At 35.8% G+C, this 7,966-nt stretch overlaps 1 pseudogene; it reads right to left on the minus strand.

Annotated features, from left to right (window-relative positions):
• Positions 1-3,571: 3,571 nt before the first annotated feature.
• Positions 3,572-6,531, minus strand: LOC125420227 (ATP synthase subunit alpha, chloroplastic-like; annotated as a pseudogene).
• Between the last annotated feature and the right edge of the window lie 1,435 nt (positions 6,532-7,966).

The following is a 7,966-nucleotide window of genomic DNA, read 5'->3' on the forward strand; positions in this document are numbered from 1 at the left end:
TATGAAAGGCACAACCAACTTTGGAATACTATACAAGCTTGGCAACATGTGTGAGTTAATTGGCTATTGTGATAGTGATTAGGCAAGTAGCTTGGAAGATATGAAGAGTACCTTTGGTTACTTGTTTATGTTTGATTTAGGTCCATTTTCATGGGCTCACACAAGCAAGGAAACACGGCACAATCAACAATAGAACCTGAATACATCTCCGCATCACAACATCAAATCAAGCAATTTGGTTAAGGAAATTACTTAATAAATTAGGTTGCAAGCAAAAAATGCAACCACCATTTATTGTGATAACACTTCAGCATTGCCAACATCAAAAATCTAGTACAACATAGAAGAACCAAGCACATCCCTGTGAAGTACCATAGTATCAGAGAGGCTGAAAGAAACAAATAAACCAATTTAGTACATTGTACCACTCAAGACTAGCTAGCCGACATTCTTACAAAACCATTGCCAAAAGATAGACTTCAAATGCTTAGAAGTCTTCTTCACATCATGCCTAACATTGCCAAGGAGGAGTAGAGAATCTTGGATTTGTTGTAAATGCTCAACAATTTGTTAAGATTGCATTTGTTCAATGGTAGCATCATTGTAGTGGCCAAGCCTTCTATGCCACAATTTCGAATCTTCTTGAACTTTGCTTCTCATAGCCAATTGCTTTTGTTGATTGAAATCAATCATAGGGCTATTATCTTTCATATGGATAAGTAATACAATTTTTCAATCTTTAAATATTTTACAACTTGTATCTAAGAACTTCAAAGTGTATCCTTTCTTCATAAGTTGTAGCCCACTTAACAAATTTTCGAACATATTTGGTACATACAAGACATTTATGATTTGAATTATACATTTTGGTGTTTTAAAGACCAAATCTCCTTTTCCTTGCCTTCATGATTTTTCCATTTGTAGCCTTGATTTTTGTTGCAATTCTTGGATTAAGCTTTGCAAACAAGTCATGGTTATTGCACATGTGATTTGTACACTTGCTGTAAAAAATCCATGAATCTTTAGTTGAGCTTGCAAGGTTGCAAGTTTCCGTGAAGATATGTTCATGCTTTCCACTTGGCTCTTCAGGTTCATGAGCATGTCTTGCCTCTTGTTTTTGGTTCTTTTGCCTGCAAACTCTTTCATATGACCAATTGCTTGCAAATTTTGCATTGAGAATTCGGTCTCCACCAACATATCTTGGCCGTGTGTCCTTGCTTTTTACGAATTATGCAAGGACCATAGGTCATCTTGTTCCCACTTTGAGTTGTGATCTCCTTGCCTCTATTTTGCCTTTGAAAAGGCCTTGGTTGCTGGATTGCTTTGCCTTTGTTGTTTGCTGTGAAGGTAGGTTAACTTAAGCTAGATTCACCTTGTAGTCGAAGACTCCTACTTTGTTTCGTGGCTTGCAAGGCATTGATCAATTCAGCAATTGTAACTTGTGAAAGGTCTCTTGTTTCTTCCAAAGTTGAAATCTTTGCCTCATATTTCTCTAGAAGACATATGAGGATCTTTTTAACAATCCTTTGATCTGGAAAAATCTCTCCATGCAATCAAATTTGATTGACAATTTTCATGACTTTTTTTGTAAATTATTTCACAGTTTCGTTATCCACCATCTTCAAATTTTCCAACTCTCTTCGGAGATTGAGTAGCTGCATTTGCCTTGTTCCTATTTTTCCTTGAAACTCTTCTTGAAGCCTTTGTTGAGCTTGTCTAGGTGTTGTGCAAGTCATGATTCTTATAAAGATTTCATCAGTCACAGCAGCTTGTATGGCTGTGAGGATTTTGAAAGGTCTTGCATTTTCTTCACTATGGAGCCTTATTTGGTTTACAGTAGCTCCTGTCCTTAGTGGTTCTATTTTATAATCAACTTCAACTAGCTCACAAAGGTCATAGGCTTGAACATACGCTCTCATTTTGATTGCCCAAACAGCATAGTTTTGGCCATCAAACATAGGAGGTGAAGGTGCAGAAAAATGTGAGGAAGCCATTGAAACTGGTAGGTGTTTTACAAGTACTTCATGGTGAAGCAAAACACATGTGTAAAGTAACTTCATCACATGCTTCTTAGTTTCTTGACAAGTGATGCTATCTCATTGAGTGCTTCATGTTGAAGTAGTCCTCATGCATGACGACACATTTCCTCACATGCATTGGATGAGAGTGATGCAAATCGGCCCAAGCTGCCCATTGTCCATATTTGCACCAAAACTGCTATCCAGGCCCATATCGACTTCCACCACTTGGATGCTTTAAATAGACTTTGTATCTTAGAGTATGGATAAGCTCTGTTGACAATTGATTGTCCTTAAATCTCTTAATTTGAGCTTTTGTGATTGGCCTGGTCTTCATCCGTGTCAGGTTTGCACCCCAGCGGGTTATCAGTTGAGCGGGCTCGGGCGGAATCACATCCTTCCCCTTCTCTTGAAAAGGATTTGTCCTTAAATCAAGATCATCACCTGCAGCAACAGGAGTTAAATCAGCAACACTAAATGCAGCACTCATGTTATACTCACCCGATAAATCAAGCTTGTAGGCATTCTTGTTATCTAGCTCCAAAACTTGAAAAGATCCGTCCACAAACGGCATAGGCTTGGACTTTTTTTGCTCAGGGAACGTCTTCCTTCTTGAGTGCAGCCAAACCAAATCTCCTGGGTCAAACACTATCACAACAAATACTATAAATACAAGTTTATCACACTTTTTAATATTAGCAAATAATATCTCCCAAATTTTCAAATTTCCACTAAGTAAAGCTTTTAATAATGCAGATAAAGTTCTATACAAGAAAAGCATTTTTAAATTAACGTCTTTATAATTCATAACTAGCAATGGTTTCTTACCCAGGATAGCCTTATTAACATCCCCAAAACTCAAAAAAGAAAATTTTACTTTTTCTTTCTTTTCTTTCTTTTCCTTTCTCTCTTTTGAACACACTATTTTTATCATCACTTTCGGCTTTTTCTCTTAATTTCTCTCTTTCGGTTTTGTCTTTTTCTTTCCCCTTACCATTGAGTTTAGAATACTTACCTTGGATAGCAAGTTCGGTCTTAACCTCATGGGTAGGTGGTGTAACCATTGGTGCAGTATTAGCCTTCTCCTTAAGCTTCTTGGCTTCCCTCATTTGTTGCATTTGAAGTTGGTCTCTAAATAGCTCCTTTGGAGTTAATGGCTCCATCTTGACCTTCTTCCCATTAAATTTAAATACAATGGAATTCTCTCTCCCATAATGTATGGCATTCTTATCAAATTCCCATGGCCTCCCTAATAAAATATGACTAGCATGCATAGGTACAACATAACACAATACAACATCCACATATTTATCTATACTAAATTTTACCTTGGCTTGTTTTATTTCACCACTATCATTAAGGCATTGTAATCAATGAAGTTCCGGATGTTTAATAGTTGTTAAGCCTAATTTATCAACTACAATGTTACTAATTACATTTGTACAACTTTTACTATCAATAATCATACTACAAATCTTACCTTGAATTTCACATCTGGTGTGGAAGATGTTCTCTCTTTGGATTTGTTCCTCATCTTTGTATACAGCAAGGACTCATCTTGCAACTAAGCTCAAGTCAGCCCTTGAAGGTTGGAGTGTTTCAGTTTCCTTATGTTCATCCTTTCCACATTCTTCATCATCCAATTCGGCCTCTCCCCCGCTTTCCTGGATTTCATATTCTAGTTCACCATTACCTTTTAGCACCATAATTCTTCTATTCGGGAATTGGCTTGTGATGTGTCCTCGTCCCTAGCACTTAAAACAAATTATTTCTCTTGATCTTGAAGGTTTAGGATCAGATTTTACCTCATTTTTATGGGCTTGGACAGATTCGGTTTTATGCTCATTATTTGGCCGATTGGAGCTTTCTTCCCCTATCTTCGGCTTTGGCTTGCTCTCATAGGTAGGATTGCTTCTCCGGCCACTTGGAATTGATCTTCCACTGTTGGAAACACCTCCATACCGTGAGTTGACACCCCTCTTCCTGAATTAATGCTCAAGCTTAATAGCCACATGCAACATTTCCTCCAATTCCACATATTATTGCAATTCTAGTTGATTGGCTATGTCACGATTCAAACCACCGAGGAATCTTGCCATGGTTGCTTCTCTATCCTCATTCACGTTTAATCTCATCATAAGCATCTCCATCTCCTTGTAATAATCCTCCATAGACATACTTCCTTGAGATAGGGATTGAAGCCTTTGATGCAACAACCTATGATAATGTGATGGTACGAACCGCTTCCTCATGGCACCTTCATTTGGCGCCATGTAATGATCAAGTCATCACCAACTTTCCTTCGGGTGTTTTGCTCATTGGTCCACCATTGGAGTGCATAATGACCAAAATCCATTGCTGCCATCTTCACCTTCTTGGCCTCCGAATAATGATGATAATCGAAAATCATCTCCATTTCTCTTCCCATTCCAAATATGCTTCCGGATTAGTTTTACCCATGAATGGTGGGATGTTTACCTTGATGTTGCCAAGATCACCATCTTCATTCCTTGCTGGTCTCCCAAGGATTAGCCTTTCTTGAGGTTCAAAAATTTCATCAAACCCCTCATCCAAGTCATCTCCACAGTTACTTCCCCCGAATTCCTCTCTTGGTCGCCCTCGGCCTCCTCGACCTCGACCTCCATGAGCATCTAACCCTATATTGGGCACTCCTTGGGATGTTTCTAACCTATCCATGTTTTGCTTTAAATGGTCAAATTGGGCATTCATCCACTGTAATTGCTCCAATATAGCCCTTATGTTCGTTTGCTCATCACTCCCCGTAGCTCGGAAATCACCTTTAACTCCTACGGACTCCTCTTCATTAATTCTCAAAGGTGGATCTCCTCTTCTCACCCTTGAATCAACCATGTTAGTATGAATAATACAAAAATAAAATAAATTCTCACCAGATTCACTCCCTCACGTGTTTCACTCAATATAAGAACTCGACACTTGTGTTTACACACTAATTTCGGCTTTTAACCCTCTTTTATGCTCAAACTCTCTTGCCTTTTTCCTCTCAATGAAATATCTCAAATTTCTAATTAAAACACCCAAAAAACAGCAATTAGATTACAAGTATGTTTTAATTGAACTTATCAACAAAACAGTAGCTAAGAGTAGGCAATACCGAAGAATTCAACAAAACCTAGTTTTCGGCTTTTCTAGGCAAAATAAAGCAAATTAAGGAGAAATCTTTGGAATTTTTAAGAACTGGACTAGATGGTAAGAGATTAAGGATTCAAGAATAAAATTTAGGAAAAAGAATTTTAAACTCAAACAAGAATCAAATCGAACAAAAATATAGAATAGTGCTGGTTGTTGTTCTTGTAATTCAAGTTTTTTGTATCAATTTCTTTAACTAATTTTTATCCAAATAATTTAAGCACCAAAAATCCAAATATCGAGCTGCAAAAATAACTCTCCAGAAACTCCAAATATGTAACAAATAGTCAACAATGCAGCAGTTCAAAGAAATTTCCAGCAAACACCAAATTCAACAAACCGAAATTTTTATTTTTATATTTTTTATTCGGCTTTACCTTTATTTTGTTTTTTTTTTTCACTCAAAGAACATAAACAACTGCAGTAGCAAGAATAATTACCAAAATTGCAATTCTAACTCCAAAACAAACCCCATGACGTCCCAATCAAAAATTCAAATTGTGCAATTTTTTTTATTTTTTTTTATTCCGCAAACCCTACTCTTCAAATTTTTTTTTTTTTTTAATATATGAATGCAAATATTTAAGACTAAAACAGCAAAGAAAAATGAACAAAAAACCAAAATTAACAAGAATGTAGTCATCCAGAGCAGCTCCTGTATAAGGTGCTAGGTATTGTAATGTAGTGGGAGAATCGGCCTTTCTTGTAAAGTAGTCACAAACAGAGCCACAGAAGATGCTTTTTGACCAATAGCTACATAAACGCATATTACATTTTGCCCTTGTTGATTGAGAATTGTATCTGTGGCTACTGCTGTTTTACTGGTTTTCCTATCCCTAATAATTAATTCTCGCTGACCATGTCCTATAGGAATCATCGAATCAATAGCAATAAGTCCTGTTTGAAGAGCCTCATTTACCGAATGTCTCGAAATAATACCCGGGGCGGGAGATTCAATTAACTAGGATTCAGAAGCTAAAATTTCACCTCGACCATCAATAGGTTTAGCCAAAGCATTTATAAGATAGCCCACAAAAGCCTCACTTATGGGGATCTAAGCAAATTTTCCTGTTGCTTTTACAGAACTTCCCTCTTCTATCATCAAACTGTCACCCATTAATACAACACCGACATTATTTGATTCTAAATTTAGAGCAATGCCTATCGTACCTTCTTCAAATTCTACTAATTCCCCCGCCATTACTTTATCAAGACCATAAATATGAGCAATGTCATCGTCTACTTGGAGTACAATACCGGTATTTAAAATCTTGACTTCTCTATTATGTTGCTCAATACGTTCACGAATAATGTTACTAATTTCATCTGCTCGAATATTTACCATGAATATTTCTTAATTCTTTATTTTTGTTTGAAAGAAAAGTAATGCCTGAAGTAGAAAGACTAACCCTTTATTTCTTTCATCGTTCCAATCATGCCAATATTAGTGTTGATGGTACATAAATGTAACTCGGTGTTCAAACAACTATTCAGAGTTCCTAAAGCTCCTTGTAAGGCTTGTTGGAAAACCCGTTGTCGAACTTGATTAATAGCTTTTTGTTGTTCAAAATGAATGGTTTCATTTTTGTAATTTTCTAATTGTTCCAAGGTTTTCTAAGTTGAATTAATCAAATTCAATTTTTTTCGTTCTATTTCAGAGTGTCCATTCGCTCGAAACTGTTCCACTTCCATTTCTACTTTCCGCAAACGGGACCAGGCTTTTTCCAGCCCCCGCATAGTTCTTATGAGTTTTGAATAGTCTTCAAGATCTGCTGTTTTCAATTATATGATAAATCGCTTAATTAAAGTAGATTTTCTTTCCATTCATTTCAAAACTTCCACGATCCCTTCCCAAACCAAACATGAATCTTTCGATTCATTTGGCTCTCATGCCCAATTACTTATGTATGGGGGAAGCTCTCTAGCTTTTTTTAATGTAATGAGCCTATCCTCCTTTCTCTATTTATATTTGTGAAAGTATAGAAACTGATCACTAATCCAAGAACATAATATTTGGAGGACTCTTCTGACCAAACAAATAATTGTCGGCAAAGTAGTTTTTTTTTTTTTTTTCAAATCCAAAGAATTCTTTTTACTTTATACACAGGTAATTGATTCAGTATTAGATAAAAAAGATAAAAAAAAAGGGGTGAAATATCCATTTTTCTAATTTTTAAAAATCATATACAAATAATGGGTTCAAGTCATTTTTTTATCGACATGAGTGTTTTATATTGAAAAAAAATTGCAACTCCTTCAAATCATTTATGGATTAACATATTCTATATTAACATAGTAGTAGAAAGAGTACCACACTTCATCTGGACTTCAAACAATTTACCTTTAACCCTGTTAACAATCCCACATTATTGGTTGATAGAGAATCAAAGTAGATTTACTAATGAATGATGAAATGCTATGGTTCTTAAATATGATTTCTTAATTTATTCAGAAGAAACTTGCAGAATCGTGCACCTTTTCGAGTTATAACGAAAAAAAGTGCAATTGGTTGGATCTAGCCTATTATTTAAATAAACAACTCGTACACACTCCCTTTCCAAAAAAATCAATATACCAAAGACTACACTTAGATTTATTGTATTTGTTGCTAAAATATCGATATTAAACCCAAAACTCCCAGTGAATGGCCAATAACCAAAGGAAAGGAAAGAATCGGTTACATTTTTCATATGATCTCCTCTTTCTTATTCTTATGGATAGACTAATTATCTCCATTTTTTTATTCTATTATTTTTCTAAATTAAATAGAACTAGGGTAA

Source organism: Ziziphus jujuba, chromosome 11 (assembly GCF_031755915.1).
Source record: "Ziziphus jujuba cultivar Dongzao chromosome 11, ASM3175591v1".
NCBI lineage: Eukaryota > Viridiplantae > Streptophyta > Magnoliopsida > Rosales > Rhamnaceae > Ziziphus > Ziziphus jujuba.